This window comes from Caretta caretta, chromosome 1 (genome assembly GCF_965140235.1).
Source record: "Caretta caretta isolate rCarCar2 chromosome 1, rCarCar1.hap1, whole genome shotgun sequence".
NCBI lineage: Eukaryota > Metazoa > Chordata > Testudines > Cheloniidae > Caretta > Caretta caretta.
The window spans coordinates 31,577,162-31,595,922 of NC_134206.1; the positions used below are offsets into that span (position 1 = coordinate 31,577,162).

Below are 18,761 nucleotides of genomic sequence, written 5' to 3' on the forward strand. Positions count from 1 at the left end.
ACTCGCTTCTCTCAGAAACATTGGGCCATATTCTATCCTGACTTACACCTGCACAGTTCCATTGACTGCAGTGAGTTAACATGGATGTTTCTTAGCTCAGAATGTGGCCTGATGTGTTCTCAATGCAATATTCAGTTTACAAATATTACAGAGGTTAAACTTGTGCACATTTTTTATACATATTTTTGCACCCTTTTGAGACATTTTACCAGCATGTTCGAATTTTCTCCCTAACCAGCCAGCTCATCCCTATAAATTCTGCCAGAAAAAAAACCAAAAACAAAATCTCAATATGGCGTCTGATACAAAGTGACTGAATTGTCAAACATTTGGTCCAAAAAGGGTAATCGTAATGTATTACTTTTGAGAATTTCCCATGCCATTTTTCTTCTCTTATTTGTGGTAATAGGTAGTTGAAAGATTGGATTGTTTGGGTGCACAATTTTCTAAATTTTCATTTGGAAAGTCAATGCTCATGTCAATATTTCAGAAAATATTTTCACGACTCTACTGTCAGTTAATAGCAGCTGATCTGTTCTAGCAGCAGCAGATTTTATTTTATTTGTTGGTGGTGTTTTGCCATCATCAGTTTATGCTCTTATCTGATCACGAGGTTTCAGCAGGAAATTAAATTCCTACAGATGGATACACTCACTCTGGGATCAAATAGAAAGCACAAGACTCTGAATCTGCCTCACGTAAATTTCCACACTTCACCTAGCTCCTACTAGACATTAAAGATACAATCCACTCCAATTTTCCCCACTGCTGTCTTTTCAAGGCTGCTAAGCAGTATTTTCATTCCAAGCCTTGATTTTCCTTGGTTTATAACTTCCCCATAAGTTGCCATTTGGACTGTAATTTCTCAAGCTTGTTTTCATTACAGAAAAGCGCATGTTGGTAGTGGATGAAGAAAATTCACAGAGCTATTTTTGAGTTACTAAAGACAGGGAAAGTATATTTTGATCAGTGAAGGTGTATTTGAGGTGTTCATTTAGAACTTAATCTTGCAAAGTGCTGCTGAATGCTCCTCCAAGGTGCTAATTATTCCTCCATGGTGCTGAGAACCTTCAATTCCCATTTAAGTCAGTAGGAACTGATGGTCCCCTTGTACAGGTCTGACTGAAGGATCCAGAATGGATCAGAATGGTAGCATGATTAAATATACTTTCCAGAAGGCTTGCTTATACTATAAAATGCTGGTGGTGGTGGTGGCAGGGGGCCAGGGGTGCGCACACACACACACACATAGAGTGTTGGTCTACTCATAGGCTTTGTTTAAATACCTGAGGCCCAAATCCTGCCCTTCTTTTGCAGACGCATGAACGGAAGGAGAAAAAATCCATGCAATTTGGCTGCACTGAGTTGATCGCAAAACGTGGACAATTCTCAGAAAACGTCCACAACCCTTGCCCATTGAAAAGCACTTTTTGGTAAGGGCTCAGCCCTCTGTAATAAGAATCTATGAAAGAGGAGTAGCCACACATCCCAATGTGTGCCGCTAGTGGGGGATGAACAACAGCTGTAGAAGCTATTGCAGCCTATGAGTTTCAGTGTGGCTCAAACGCTGATGCTTATCCTGGTGGAGAACATTTCATATCCTTACTCCCCTCATAGGACCCACATACATGAAGCCCATTTTATGTAGGCTTTCCACATGGGAGAGGATTTGGATGGAAAGCATAAATCCATTCTGCTGCCTCTGATAAATGTTTTATTTAACCTTTAATAGATTTTTTTTTTTGGTGATAAGGGAATCAAACATTGAAGATCAACATTAAAGAGAAGATAGGCAGACAATTCAAAGAGAAAGTTGTCCCAGTCTCCATAAGCCATGCTGGTTTCGGCGGGTGTTTGACATAATTTCTTTTTGCATATTAGTTTGAGACTTAAAGTTCCAGAACTCACTTGGAACCTCCTTGTTTGTCCTGTCTTCTAGTACTCAGCCCAATATGTAAAATGTTGTAAAAGAAGAACTTGAAGGGGCTTTGTTCAAGCATCCTTCAGTTTCCTCTCATATATTAGTGTGAGTCTGTCCTTTTGTAGTTTTTAATGAATTTACTTCTCAGAAATGAGATAGCTATCTAAGGTATAAGAAACCAGTGTGAGAGGAACATGGGTTTCAAGATCTGGATCTAACTATCAGACTTGCTTTTATCAACTAGGAAAAAAAATCTGATAACATTTTGAGTTCATTATAATTACTGTATTTTTAGTTCTCTTTTCAGCTGCAAGTACTGTTTCCTTATTAAACATACTTTTTGAAAGATCAGTGTGACTCTGTGATTGGGTTTATAGACTAAGATCTCTGAGTGTGATGGAAGGGGTTAATTCAGACACTAGCAAACAAAATGCTTCAAAATCTCACTGCCCCAAGGCATTAAGAAACAGGTGGTGCCACAAGATTATAGTCCCTCATGGCACTAGGAAACAGGAGCCGATTACCGCTATGGGGAGAATGGTATTACTAGGAGTAGAAGCTCCGACCTGAGCTGCCGCATGGACCTTTATACTCTCTTAAGTTCTTGCTACTTACCAAGAGAAGGAGATCTTCCCAACCCTGCAAGCCAGCTCTACAATTTTACTACTCTTTTAGCCCCGCTCTACACCCAGAGTTACTGGTTTAATTAAAGATATGATTTTTTTAAAACCAGTTTAATAGAATTATTGCAAGACCCTGTGTAGATGCTCTTCAGTGGGTTTAAAGTTGGATTATATTGTATTAGCTTGTGGCTGTAAGTTTCCAAGCTAAACCAATATAACCATTTTTTGACGAAAAAGAGTCTGTACACAGGGTTTGCACCAGTTCAACTAAATGGGCTTAAGGACTATTTTTAGTTCAACCAGTGCAACTTCTGTGTGTAGACGAGGCCTGGGTTCAGAGTTTTTAAATTGGGCTCAAGTTGGAACTTCCACAAACTCACTTAAAAACCTTTAACAAAGCTTGTGTGGGTAGAGTAGATCTTTCTTGGGTGACATCTTGTAATATTAAAATACAAAGAGCAAAGTCCAGCAATATTAATTTAATTCACAGAAATATTTCTAACTTATAATAAACAACATGAAGAAGAATAACACTGATGTAAATGACAGGTTTCAGAGGAACAGCCGTGTTAGTCTGTATTCGCAAAAAGAAAAGGAGTACTTGTGGCACCTTAGAGACTAACCAATTTATTTGAGCAATTTATTTTAGTGAGGTTTGCAACTGTCAGGAAGGGTATCCAGAAGGTACAAATGGGCAATAAACATGTTCATGAGCTGTCTGTTATAATCAAAATTACTCCTGGAGGAGAAGACAGAGAAATAACATCCTTTAACTTGTTTGGATTTATTCAGCTTAAAAACAAAACAAAACATCTAAAGGGCAACTGGTGGGGTTCATTTGTTGTAAGGTTAAAACTTATGATCACCCAGCAGCCTAAAATGTCCAGGTGTGTCTTTGGTACCTGACATTCAAAGTCAAGTGTGTGTTTAAATTGCTTCTTTTATGGTGACAAATTGCTTCCTATTATCTTTTCACTTGGTATTTTGTTCCTTACCTCCTAAGCTTTCCTGAATTACCTATCATTTATCCAGTAACTTCATGTGCCAGCTCAATGATGCAGGATTGTGTAAAAACTCATGTACAGCATTTATCTTCATGCTTGTCTTAACCTTTCCAATATTTTCAGCATGCAGTACATGTGAGAGAATGTGCTCTACAAATTAGCAGAGTAAAATACATGGGTCACTTCATGTAGAGTAAAAATGAATATTTTTGGACTTGAAGAAGAGTAGTCTGCTTTTTGTATTGATTGTTGATAGTGTACAAGTTCTTTTCCTGCAACGGGCATGTAGAATATATTGCTTTAAAGAAAGATACTGTTTTAATCCATTTCTTCTGCTTTCTTTCAGTATAGAAGTCCTATGTGTGATTTTTGTTTTGTTGACTTGAGTTCTAGGTTAAATAGCTCCTTAAAAAAAATCTTACAGGTTTTAAACCTTTAAAAACAAGCTGACTACAGTAAATAAATAGATGTAGTTACTAATGCAGCTTCTATGTAGAAATCTGAGTGACTCATTTTCAATCTGAGAATGCAGTTCTCTCAAATTTAAACACTGCAAAATTATGTTGATTTACCTGAGATCTGATTCCAGAGAGAAAATGGGGGCAAAGTACAGTGTCAAAAGTCCCATTTTGACCGATTTTGAACAAATTATTTTGACTTTTCATTTTGAAATGATTTTTTTTTTGCTTTGAATGTTTTATGCTGTATGATATAATATAAAATGAAAAAGTTAAAATAAATTCAAAAGATTTCAGTTTTGCATTACAAAATATTTTGACCCACCTGATTTTTTTTTGTTTCTGAGTCTTCTTTTTGAAATTTTTGAGTTCAGTTCAGATTCAGAACAAAGTCAAATTTGAAATCATATGCATAACAGAATTTCCATCTTTTGCTGAGCTCTAGTTACTTGTCATTTGAGACTGTATCAGCAATTCAAGTGTTTTCAAATATTTGTTATAAACTTGAAAAAGAAACATTAAAGCTAGAGTTAAGGTCATAACTATTTTTCAATAATGTAAGGTGTACACAATTGTTTGCTTCTATAATGGCGTGGTCACTAAAGCTGGGTAATTGGCATGTTAGAGCCATTTGGGTGTTTATTGAATCAGGTGGTGTGGAAGTTTATATGTAAATTCCAGAATGAGAATTGAAAAGAGAAGTGAGTAGAGGGGGGAGTCTTGACAGCAATCATTGTTATAAATAAGTCTCTACCATAAAATACTCTCATTGGCTCTCATTTCCCCTGTAATATTTCTGCAGCACCATTAGAAAGGGCCACATTGCATATCCATCACAATATGTTTCCATTTATGTTTGGTAGTGCACTATCAAGGCAGTTGCTGTTCTCTGTGTAACAAGAGCAGTAGTTCAGCTCTCTCCGTATTTGCTTGAGTGGCAGAGTCAAAAACAACTTAGGCACTACTGACACTACTAATGTTGTTCGAGCTAAAATTGTTATTGCCATCTTGACAGCATCACTGACAGTGCTGGTCTTGAGTTGCTGTTCTTTAATAGGAAATAGCCTAGCAATATTGGCAAAAATGGCAGCAGCAAATGGGGCAATCAGCTTTTGTATCTTGGGTTTTTTTGATCATCCAAGTAAACCTAGAGAGACTTGAACAATAGGATTCAAAGGAGGGCCTGTGACCACTGTTCTTTTTTTTTTTTTTCATTGTTCTCTTCATGATGCTTGGCATTTTAGAGGAAGGGAAAAATGCTAGAGACCTGTTGCCTATAAGGGAGGACAAATATCTGAAAAGTTTACATAACAAGTTGGGTGAGGCCGCTTGAGCTTTGTTGATTTTTGTGAGTTGCCTTTTGGGTGCCTGGGGTTTAGAAGTGTCAGAGCAATGGGAGAGGACTATGACAGGCCTTTGATGGGGTCTATTCAGCCACAAGGACAACTGGGGTGTGGAGGCACATTGTGGTGAAGCAGCGTGCACTGGTGTGTGAGACATTGCTTCAAATTAATGTCTAGTTTTAATTTCAAATAGATCTGGACTCACAATAGATAGACAAGAAGTAAGTACAGGCTAGAAAAATGTAACACCATCTTTTATCATTCACAAGTGTCAGGTGTAATTGTTTGATACTTTATCTAATTCCTGTACCCGTAAAGGGAAAAGAATAAAATACACCACTTCAAATATCTCAGTTTGGGATTTATACCAAGTTATCTTGTAATCTCTTTTATCTGCTCATGCTGTTACCATATAAGGTCTCCAGGGCAGAATACCATGATCTCTCACTTGCAACTCACCATGCACATTTAGGGTGCCTTTTAAGTAATATGTAATTACTTTGGACCTCTAAATCAGCGTATAATTCACATTGTAATTTCTTTCAACCCAGTTAAAAGAATATTTTCACCTTAAAAATCAAACTTGTCTGATTTTTTGTAACCTACTATTGTTGCAAGTAAGATATTGAAACTGAAAGGAATTAGAGAAAAAAATATTTCTCTATTCTTCAAATCCTTTACATTTCAGAGCACTTTGTGTAAATGACTTTTTCCAGAGAGACCACATCATTTTACCTTTCAGCTGGGATGTTTGCATTAAATAATTATCTTTGTATCCTTCTTCGCAGTAGTAATGAGCTGTGAAATAAATATGGTATAAGCATGGGTTTGTCTGGTTTCTTGATTTATATTGTCCACCTCATGAAAGAGTCTTTTCTTAGCAAACACTTCTCAGGAAGTGTATTTATCAGACCCCGGACCAGACTCTGGAAGAGTAAATGGAAGTTCAGATTCCACTATATCAGCTAACTTTCACTGAAATCTTGAAAAGCTAAAAATGTAGATGTGCACAAACCAAGGGCCCAGGCTCTAAATCATGTAAGTAAGGTAGTTAAAATATAATATGTATTCTGCTGGGTTGTTTTAATAGTAAATGGTGATTTAAAAAAGAAAAAAAGGTTTCAACCCATTTAGTTTGAATTCTCTTGTATGTTTGACGTCTGTGATTTCTCCCAGCTGGATGATTATATACTATACAGTCTCAGTGCTGAACTAAAAAACCTGCAATTATAAACCATCTCCCTTAATTTGTTGTATTAGAAATAGGCCAGGCTGACACAGAACCTCGTTTTAGCTATGTAATTAAACCACAAAGAATTAGCAATTATAGCTTTTCTAGTGTCCTTTTGTCCTTGTTTTAGTTTGTAAAAATCAATTAAAATTATAGGTTTGCATATTAATTGTTTTAAAAAATTCTAACTCCCATAACTAGGCACAGAACGATTATAAGTAGTGTACTACTTTACATTTATAAACTGGGATCAAAGCACAGGAAATAATGTCTCCTTATTCAAGCTTTCTTCGGGACTTTGCTTACACCTACTAAGTAACTCTCCTATATTTCATAATAATCTATTAAAATCCAGCCTGTCTCATGCTATCAGGGAAAAAGAGAAATCATAGTTCTGGGTTTTAACCCCTCTGGCAAAGTGCTCCAATACATACTCGATGGGCATCACTATATGAACAGGGATGGATGGATGGATAGATAATGCAAGGCCTTAATGGAAATCTCTTATACAAGGCTATAAGGGAAAACTTTTGATGATGTAGAGAGAATAATGTTGTATGTCCTAATGAAAAGAACACCACAGGATGGGTTGCTGGGTCTTATTTTGCCAAGAACTATGAAGCCTTGTGCCACCTTGGCCTCCCCACTGCTCCTGCCATTCTGCATGAGGCTGTCTAATCAAAGGAAACAGCATTCTGGAACAGCATCTGAAACAGCATTTCATTAGGTATTGTAAAAGGCCACTTTGTCTGATAGCTGTCCTACTGTCCTGGAACATCACCAGAGGTTAGAGCTTGGATTGTAACTGATTCAACTGATTTGTCAAAGAGAGAGGGGGATAGGTTTCCTCCCTGATACCCCTCACCCAACCCCCTACAACTGCAAATGAGGCCCCAATCAGAGCTGGTAGCTGGCACTGTGCCGAATGACTGCTATTTCTCCGAAGAGAAAAGGGCAGTCTTTGATAGAAGGCATGAAAACTCAACACAGCATCTCCCTAAAAGCCACTGTAAGTGAGGGTAATGGTTTGATCCACTCCCTGCCAGTCAAGTGGCTGAATCCAAAGTCTGCTTCTCCTGATATACCTCACCTGGATTAATTAGCAGAATTCACCACCTGCCATTCCTGCAACTGTGCTGCATACACCCCTTGGCAGCCCCAGACTTATCTTTAACTAGCTGAGTTGGACCTAAAGCATTAGAAAATATTTCAACCAAGTAGCAGTGGAAGGTGTGTACATTGCCATTGTGTTCTATCCCATTTTACTGAACTTTTGCCTGTGGTTTGCATTATGTAGGTGATATGAATCTTGCTAAAGTGAAAACCATCTTAATAAAGTGGAAACGAAAATTCTGTGTCAGACTTACAGCTATGTGTTCTTTGCTTTAAATACTGTTCTTTCAACTTTTGGTTCTTGAGGGTGAAATTGTATAATACAGGGAAATCTATTTTTTTTTAAAGTATCCTCATCCTTTTAATGCAACTTGCACTCATGCACTCTGAACTATCATTTCATTGGCACCCACAAGCTAAGCGGGATTGGGTGTTATCAGTACTTTGATGATGATCCAAGGATCATCTAAGGTCTAGGGTTGCTAACTTTGTAATATCTCTCTCGAGACCCCACCTCTGCCCCTCCTTTTCCCTGAGGTCCTGCCCCTCTTCTTTCTCCAAGGCCCTGCCCTCTTCACTCCTCTTCCCCTTTCCCCCCATCATTCACTGCTCTTCCCCTCACTACGCTGCACCCCCAGGTTGGGAGTTGCCTGTGGAGCTGGGGCTGGGAGCTGCAGATGCCCAAATCGGGTAGGAGGCAACCCTGGCTAAATAGAGGCTGGTGCAAATGATGACCCGACACCTCCCTGCCTCCCTTGCCCACAGTAACTGACTTTGGGTGTCCAGTCAGTAGATCGGACTGGACACTGTCAGGTCCCCATTTTGACCAGACTTTCAGGCTAAAAACTGGACCCCTGGCAACCCTATTAAAGTCCTGTGTGGAAAGCAGTGCACTTAATTGAATAGATGACATTCTTGCCTCTGAATCAGTGCCCCAGTTTCACTTTGGAGGGCTGAGTCTGTTCAGTGAAAGAGGAGACTTGTTTTAGAATAACTCTTTTTGAGGTTACAACAAGGTAAACAAATCACTGTCCGTTATTCTGGCATCTAACCAGCCTACAAGACTGCCTCAAAAACATTCCTTCTAGTTTTATTTCTCAGAGACAGAGTTGTAGCAACTACATGGAGTATTGATAGGAAATGTGGCAACTTTTAACTGCCTAATGCACAGAGAACACTGTAGGGTTACCAGATAGCAACTGTGAAAAAAACAGGACGAGGTGGGGGGTAATAGGCACATATATATATTTATATAGCACAACTCTGTAATTGGTGTGTGCCCAAAACTGAGCTCACCTAGTCAAACGAATCATTATTTGGAATGTGGCACACCTTATTCTTTTAAAAATAAACAAAGCATCCTCAGATCCTTTTTTAAAAATCTTTGCTTGTGATTTGAGCCCTACGTGAAATTCCCTGGCTTTGTTTAAAATCTTTGTAAAAGTAGTACTAAATAGTGTGATAACAGATACAAACCTTCCCAAAGGGGTCACGCCAGCAGTTATGTCTTTATGTCTATGACATTTAGCTTATAATAAAATTAGATTTGTGAAAGGGAATTGAAGAGGTCCTTATTCCATTTAGAGTACTTTATTTATTTTTCCCCTTTCTATGCAGACAAGCTCTTGTTTTAATAATGGGACTTCTAATCCACTTTAATATCCTAGCATTATATCTTAGTGAACTATCTGCATTATAAGTAATTGTGAGATATTTCTAAATATAAAAATGCATCCTTAAACATCTAGACATCATTTTTAGTGCTAGTTGTAATTATTAATGTAAGAAACATGTGCAATTAAATATGCTCATAAAAATAATAGATAAATCCCTGTAACACCAGTCAATTTGTTGCATCATTAATATCCTTCAGCATGGCAGTTTAAAATGTTTTGCAATAATTCAAGTGGAAGATAGCTAAGGGCAATATTACATTTAAACCTCCATAACTGTTTTAGAACAACAATTGACTATTTTAAGTACCTTCTTCTGAAATATAAGTTTATCTTTATGATGCATTTTGAAACTCCACATGCCGACATATAGCTTTAATGGTGGAGCCATCCATCTCCAAAGAGAATTTATGCTTTACTCTACTGTAAATGTAAACAAATTGTATCCTTTTTTGAGATAAGACTGTACTGAAAATGAAGATTTTCTTCATAATTCATGGATTGTGTTTTAAGGCTAGAAGGAGCTATTATGATCTAGTTTGTTTTCCTTGGTGGAATTTTACACAGTAATTCCTTCACTGAGCCCAATAACTTGTGGTAAAACTAAAGCATGTATTTTAGTAAGATGTGCAGGGTAAAATTTTCAAAAGTCCTTAAGTCCCATTGATATTCAAAGAGACTCCCATTTACCCACAGATCTTGATTTAAAATTTTCAAGTGATAGAGAATGCAGCCATATGCATTAAGCGATTCCAATGGTTCATGTTTGCTTATAGAACCTCCCCCCGCCATTTGCAAATGTAGTCCCCAGCATCAGTGCAGGTGGACCCTTATGCTCCTGCAGAATCCCAGTGCATTCAATTATATTAGGGTGGGGAGTCATATTATATCAATATCTTTTTAAAAAAATACCCAAGGTGGGGTGAAGCTCTAAAAATCAAGCATACATAATGAACAAATTTGATGGCTGCTTTGTTTCGTATTTGGTAAAATAACAATATGAAAGAGCAATTGCAAAAGAGACATTTGAAAATTATATGAGTCCATGTTGCTAATATAGATCCTTACATCTTTGTTCCTAGCAAACATTTCATTAAAATAGACCAACACTTGCATTTAATTTTACTACACTGTACATATAAAATGTTTGCTGTGATATATCCAAACTTGACCTTTCAGTAGTAATCTAGTATTGTGTAGATGTGACAGCAGCCATATTGGCTGACACACTGGGGATTGAACTAGTGACCTCCAGAACTAAAAGAGTGAGCTGCTATAACTTCAGCTAAAGCTCTCTAGCTAGGACTGTAGCACTCTTATCCTCTGTGGTTTGGCACAGAGGGGGAATTGTAACACACCCACCAAAGGGTTATGTATACACAGCCTGTTCATGCATGAATCAGTTCTTTAAGTATTCCATGTCTGTCTTCTCTCCTTTTAATGCAACCCACTATGCGTAAAATGCCTTCCCAAACCTATAGCACCTGGCCTACATCCTCTCCTTATTGAAATCCTCATGAAAGACTCACTTCTTCATGCAAGCCCCACAAAAGTAATTGAGATACAATTGAAATACAGTAATTGGTTATTCCATGTGTCTGTCTTTTAGGCCTCTGTACTGTAATCAGATCCAGGTGAGCAAACCCCTGCACCCCTTAAGAGCTCTAGTGAAGTCAGTGGAGTTCCACATGTATGCAGGGGGCTGGCTGCATAGATCCAGTTATGGGATTTGTGGCCTTAGATTGTAATCTCTTCAGAACAGGAACTGTCTTGATCTCTCTTCATATACAGCACTGAGCACACTGATCACTAATATGTATATCCTGTTATCCCAAGAGTTGATTTGTCTGGCAGGGATCATTTTTGTACATAAACAAATGTACAGGTCCACAGAGAGAGGTGTGCCCATTAGTGCTCAGTATGATGTGCTACATATATGCAGTCTGAAGATTTTTTTAATATCCTCATGGAATGCCAAGTGATGCTGGCTTGTGTAATTAAAATGCATAATCATATTAGTCTGGCAGTTATATTAAGTGGAAGGCTTAGGCTATACTGATTTTTCACTCATATAGATAATTCCAGACGCAGGTGGCAGAGGGAGTCTATGAAAAAATATTAATCAAAGTCAGCATCCCTATTTGCACTAGCTGGCTGCCTCAGAACAGAGGCCAGGTCGAACTATCCCCACAGGACATGGGCCCAACAGAATATGGCTGAGATACATTGGCACAACAGTGTGGTAAGCTGGCCCTATCACTGCCCTGATGTACCTGCACTATGGATAGAAGATTAAATCTCCCAGTGTGATTAGTCTGGCAAATTCATGATTACTAAATAGAGCTTTAAAAAATAAATAAAAGGGTCACAAACCAGCTGTTTAGCCCTCACGAGTCCTTTCTGGTATCCCAAAGAAGCTGCATGAATTAATTTTTCTCTGAGATTTTTGATTCTAAAAAGATTGAGTCCAATACAAATATTCAAGTGAGAGAGGCAGCCTGTAGGTATTGCATCAATTGCTGTTGACACTTATCCATAAGATCCCGGGTACTTCTTGGGGTCCCCTCAGGTGACCAGGCTAGGAAGTAGCTGCTTTCTGAAATTGCCTGCATAATAAAATCCCATCAAGAGAGTTAGGCATGAGAGGAAAGATTTTCTTGTTGCTAGGGCACTGGGACTCAAATGACCAATGTTCAATTGGTCTATTACAGACTTTCTGTGTGAGTTTGGACAAGTTGCCGAATCTCTGTGCTTCGGTTTCCCATCTGTAAACATGATAATAATGACCTACTTCAAAGGAGTGTTGGAAGATGATTTCATAAATGCTTGCGCAGCTGTCAGGTACAATAGTGAGGGGGAAGTCATGTATACACCTAGAGAGATAATGTCAATATCTTTGGATTAAAACTATGTTAACCCTTAAACAACAGATTTACAAAAAGTGTTTAGCATATGCAGCTGGCTTCAGATTTTCAAAAGGGCTCAGCTTTCATTTAGGTACCCAAAATTCAGTGGTGAGATTTTTAAAAATGCTCTGCCCCAAGCACCTTTTTTCATTCTCAGTGGTGCCAAAATGGGAGCTGAACTCCTGAAAATCTGTTCCTAATTTTTGTTTTACTTAGATTGTAAGCTACGTTGGGGCAGGGACTGGTTTTTGTTCCATTTTAGTAAAGTGCCTAGCACAGTGTGGTGGTCCAGGATTAAGGCTCCCAGGCACTATACTAATATAAATAATAATAAAATCCAAATAACTTTCTACGCCACTTTGATTTTCATAAGGCACGGTTCGATAGCCACTTACTCAGGTGAGTAACTTCACTCATGCTGAGTAATCCTAATAACTGTCCTCATTATGCATAAACTTACTCCCTTGCATAAGTGTTTGCAGGATCAGGCCATAGCAATGCTTTAAAAATGTACATGTTTTGTTGAATTAATAGCTTCAGTGAAAGTCTACCATGACAGTTTATTTATTAATGTCTTACCTTGAAATGTTTTAAGGTTTCTGATCACAGCATGTCTGGGTTTGGTCTGAACTTCACTAAAATCAGTCTCCACAAAATATTTTGATTTTGGCAAATAGGTGAATTCCAACAAAACAATGTTTTATCTGAACTTTTCTGATACGCTCTGTTCTCAATTTAATTTGGAAGAATTATAGTCAATTTTACCTTTTCACCAAGAGGTGGCAAGAGCAAATTAGCAAAAATAGTAGTCAATTCTAAGCTTTTCTCAGGAGATGGTTCCAAGTAGTTTTGAACCACACAATTTACTTTTGTATTTACTGGAAAGGAAGGTATTTCAGTTCTCACATTCACAGGGTTTTTGACTTTTTAATACTCAAATATGGGCAAAGACTAAATATTGAAATAGGTTTTTGTTAATTTGCAGGTACCAGGTAAAATTTTCAAAAGAAAGACTTTCCTAAGTCATCAGGTGTTTTGGAAAATTTTACTCATTATTGGTATTCAGGAAACATCTTTGTCCTGCTTTTCAATGGTAATTTTGGGTGGTCTGTTTCCTTTGTGAAACAGTGTTCAAGTGTCATTAAAACATGAACAATATCAGTGAAAGCTGCATTACAGCTGTATATGAAATAATTTTTAAATTAACATTTTAGAAGTTAAGTTCCTGGTTGCTCTCTCATTGAAGCTGACAAATGGCTCCACTGAAGAAGAAACATTCAATAATATGTTAGCAATAAATTAAGGGCTCATACAAAAGTGAGCAATAAATCTGGTAAAACCTGTACTTTATTAAATTTTCTTTGCAATAGGTTGAAATATTGTTATATACTGAAAGCAAATGCTCTCCCTGTGGGGCAATAATCAATCCTACAAGATACCTTGCTGTTTACATTTGCTTAGTATGATTTCACTTTTTTTTTTTGTCCTGTAACAAATTCTGCTGACGCATTTCATTGTACAAATGTTAACGGTATGATTTTAATTTTTATTGCAATGAAACCATCTTGTAACCAATATTGTCATGCGAGACAGCAAGAAGAATTTGGACTGTACTGAATTAATTTATCTTTGGAAGAGAGGAAAAGGGACATGGACTCAGTATAGCTTACTTACATTTACATGACAGATAGTTCCTGTTATTACCTTGTACATAGATAGACAAAGCAGTAAATTTACACATTTGTCTCATCAGAGATCTGGCAAGAGACAGACCTGTGTTTAAAATCTCCAGCCAGAATTGGGGTGTATCTTAAGCCCATCTCATATGCATTACAATCCTTGTGGAAAAACAGGTTTGGCTGTTCCACAGGATGTGTCTCCAGCACTCCTTTGTTTTGAAGTTGCTGGGCTTGATTGTCTCAGATGCAGTGAAGACAGGAGGGACATGGAAAACAGGTTGGGCTGCCTGATTCTCAGCTTTCCATCCCTGGTGCACATCAGAATTGCACAGGAGTAGCATGTTTCATTCAGGTGCCTAAAGGACTGCGTTGTCCTACCCAACCATTGTCAGAGGCTACCTGCAATGAGCCTTTTGTCGGAGTCCAATCTTGGATATTTATTTCAATACAGTCATATTTTTGCCTCATTACTTAGAGTATTATTAGTAGCACACAGACTAGTTGTACTTTCAACCAATGTCCTGGACTTCTCACATGAAAGGGGAAATCTTACCTGAAAATATATATGTAGTGTCTTGCTTGCTGCAGGATGGACTGCCTTCTTCTTGTTCCCACTGAATGCAGATATGTGGGAACAATAGGTTCATTTCCTGCATATTTCTGTTTCCATGCTCTTCCCCAAGTCCCTTCAGCACAACAACATGGCATCCCGCTGTCTTTCTGAACATGACTCCTTTGCTTTGTGCATATAATTCTATATAAAGCGGAATTTATTGTTGCCTAAAGTAGCAGTGACTTGTATGTCCCCTGTCACTAATGTTACTGGCACAAGATAAGAGTGTAGAGCCGTTAATTCTTGGTTCACTAAGGGACAGGCCACACACACCTCCTTTTTCTGCACAATGTCGATATTGTGTAAGGGCTTATCTAAAGACACACACGTTGTACTGTTTTAACTATACTATTATAAAAAGAAAAGGAGGACTTGTGGCACCTTAGAGACTAGCCAATTTATTTGAGCATAAGCTTTCGTGAGCTACAGCCCACTTCATCAGATGCATTCAGTGGGAAATGCAGTGAGGAGATTTATATACACACAGAACAACTATTATAGTTAGTGGTGCGACTGCCTTAGATATATAGGTACAAAAGTGCTTGTACCGGTAGAGCATATTCCCATTCAGGAAGAGAGAGCAACTATGCCACAATAAGGCACCTTTATAGCAGTGTCCATACTAAGGATTGCACCAGCATAACTGGTTTAGTAAAATATCTTTTAAAAAAAAATCTAGTCTTCATGGGTAGAAGAGAAGCTGGAAAATTTGACCCCTAAAGGCTCAAAACCCAGAAAGCAAATATCATGCACTCCAGATTTATCAGTAAAATCAGTATTTTATGGAATATAACTCAGGATTTTTGAGAACTTGGCTTGGCAATACTGCATGGGTATTGAAACTTGAAGTATTTAGGCACCCATCCAGTTCAGACACAGAATCGATAATATGCAATTTTTATCTGACCCATAGCTACATAGCTTCAAAAGCACATATTGGGTGCTGAATACCTTGAATGAGCTGTCCACAATCAATCCATGGAATTAAAACAAATTGCTAAATAATTGTTTGGATATTATGCAAGCCCCCCTTCCCCCCCCCCCACACACACAAGAAAATTGCAAACTGCTTTTGGATGGTATATGAACAGAAAAAAAACCCCTAAATTTGCTGGTTAAATTACTAGTGGCAAATTATTTGCTCCATTTAAATTTTAGATGACTAGTTTCTAAAAATTGTCAGCAGGCAAAATTCATCTTGTTTTTATCTAACAAACTGTTCATGAATCTGCATATCCACTGTAAGAGATCAAAATAAATATATATATAAAAATAAAGATGCCATCTTTCCTTTTAATAAGTAACAAAAGGACAGCAGAGCTTATTCAAATCACATTATGCAAAAGAAATCTATAGTATTTAATATCCTTGGGATGCCCTCATGGCTTCCTGTGCATTGCTTTACCAGTCAAGCTGATGAGCATTTCCCAAACATACCAAATGTCGTGTCTCAGGGTTCAAATTTATATGCAAATCTACATGCATTGGGAAAAAAAGAGGGATTCGACTAAAGTGATATTTAAAATAATTTTAAGCAGCATTTGCCTGGCAGGGCAGTTCTTAAAGAAACTATATTCTTGCCACCCAATGTGTAATTCCATATCAAGTTTCTTATGGGAAAATTAAAATATTTAAATAGGGTGTTTTCAACAAAGGGCAGGACTCTGAAGTCTCTGATGGGAACATGCATGTTAGGGATTAACAAAAATGTCCTGGAAAGAAGGTTGTGTAGTTTTCAAACCAGTGTGGCTTATTATTGCTTGTATAAATGCTTCTCTCTCTCTCTCTCTCTCTTCCCCCCCCCCCCCCCCCACATTTAGTTTTAGGAATACGCACCTTATGACATGCCCTTGAGATGGGAATATCCATTAACCATTCAAACCCTGAAAGCTGTACATTTTTCGGCCGTCTAATTTGTTAAGACAAAAAAATAAAGATCTTCTTCTTTATAGGCTTAATTTTATTTGTCTTTTGTTGAAGCTTTAAACACTTATTTTCCTTGGGCCGGATTTTGAACTCAGCTGTATTGGTATAGATCCTATTTGACTTTAATGGAATCAGTATTTCACCCCTGGAGCAACTCTTTTGACAGGAAGTGAGAATCTAGAATCTAGCCCAATATTCCCATATGTCTTTATTATCATCTAGTTTTCTATCTTTGTTCTTGGAAAGCACTGCTATCAAGCTCGGTGCAGTACTGGAACAATGATAATCCCTCTTTTCTTGTCCTCCATTGTCCAGTTACACTAGGAAGTATAAAGTGGCAACATGCACAATACTGCAAAGTAATCCCTAAAGATTCTGTATCTCCATTATTCTGGCATGTGCTCCTATGTCCAAATGCCCAGCATAATCCATATTTAGAAAGTATCTGGAAGAGCCAGGGAAAGTATAAAAAGGCTGAAACAGCAGCTGGGCAGGCAGGACAAGCATTCAACATTGGCAGGGTCTGAGAAAACATTTTAAAGTGCCAAGAGAGCTGTTAAGGAAAGGTTAAAGAAGTCAAAGGGGAAATGTGAGACTATAGTAATGTAATGCTTGTATTTCTAGGAAGAACATTGATCCAGGTTTAGAGATGAAAAATTAACTCCAACTTTCACAAAACTTACAAACAAAGAAACGCAAGGCGGGGGAATAAGAAATACAGTAGAACCTCTATTTTATGAACTAACTGGGGACCGTGTTCATAAAATAAAAAAGTTCATAAAATCACACATCTCAAAATTACAGTATATACAATGCATTGCTTTCTTCTTGCCTATCTAACCAATGCAAAGTAATTTCCAGCAGATGAAAAGCATTGGAATGCAAAGGTTTGGTGACCTGGTCTTTACAGACATCACTTTATGTGATTTTTTCCCCCCTTGTGAGGAAAAATGGTTTGTATAACTGGCGGTTCATAATATTGGTGTTATAAAATCACATTCTAATGTAGGATTTTTTTTATTCCACCTAAGAAAATATGAAATGACAAATAAATACCATATATAAATATATATTGGACACCATGTCTCTGGTGCCTACATCTTTCATGTTTCAGAAAGTCTGAGTGACTCTGGGATTAATGGCCTGGAAAATTCTCCCACTCTACTTTAGACAGTAGTGCAGTCAGATTTCTAAGCTGTTATACTGCCCAAGTTAAATTAGCTTTCTCAAATCAACAGTTTTTATAAAAATAGATCACACCCAAGATATGGGTTTTCAAAAGTAATGATTGTGGCTTTGGTTTTTGGGGTGCCCAGCTTGAAAAACTTAATTTTCAGAGGGCGGATGTTTAGCACTTTCTAAAACCAGGTCTTTTTAAGATGTCTCCATGTGGGTATCTCACAACTGAGACACCCCAAAACAATAACTTTTGAAAACCTTAACCCATGTATATCAGTCAAAATTAATTTTGAACTGTGTCCCAGTTGCAAGGCTAGCTGCATCTCTTCCCTCCTCCTGATCTCCCTGGCTATGTTTACTCTGAGAGCTGGGGGTGTGATTGCTCATATAGTCACACTTGCGCTAGCTCTCATTGAGCCAGCAAAAGTATAAATTGTAGTGTAGCCACGGTAGGCTGGGTTGTAGCAGCTTAGTTGTGCCACGCACAAGCGCACCTGAAACTGGTGGGTACATACTCAGCAAAGCTAATCCATGCTTCTGCAGCTGTCCATGCTGCTATAGCTACACTAATATTTATACTTGTGCTAGCTTGACGATAGCTAGTGTGAGTATCTGTACACTAGGATGACCAGACATCCTGATATTAAGGGTTTTGTCTTAGATAGTCAACTATAGCCCCACCTCCTACCCTCCCAAAAAAGTGTCCCAATTTTTCACTTTTTCACTCTTGCTAATTGGTCATGCTAGCGTACAAGAGAAGGGGAACCGCACATCTAGCTTGTAGTGTGAACATAACTTCTGACTGCACCCACCTCAGGTACAAGGCATTGTGCCTTTTCTCCCCTGGAGTGTGTAGAGATTATTAGAGACCCAGCCCACCATGGTTGTGGGGAACTGCAGACCGTCTTTATATGCTGTTTACATGGACCCTTACCTCCTTGCTGTATGGCCCTTTGTGACCACCCTGAAGAGTGGCTCTAAACGTTTACAATAAACACCATAGAGTAGAATTCCTCATCTCTCCCTCTCTTAGACCAGACTCTAGCCTACAGTATGCTGTGGATCAATTGTCCCCAGGTCTGACTGGATGCA

General features: G+C 38.1%; 1 protein-coding gene across 5 annotated transcripts in view; it reads left to right on the forward strand.

Moving 5' to 3' along the window:
• Nucleotides 1–18,761, forward strand: part of CNTN5 (contactin 5) — a 982,104-nt gene that overhangs the window by 424,663 nt on the left and 538,680 nt on the right. The window lies entirely within an intron of this gene.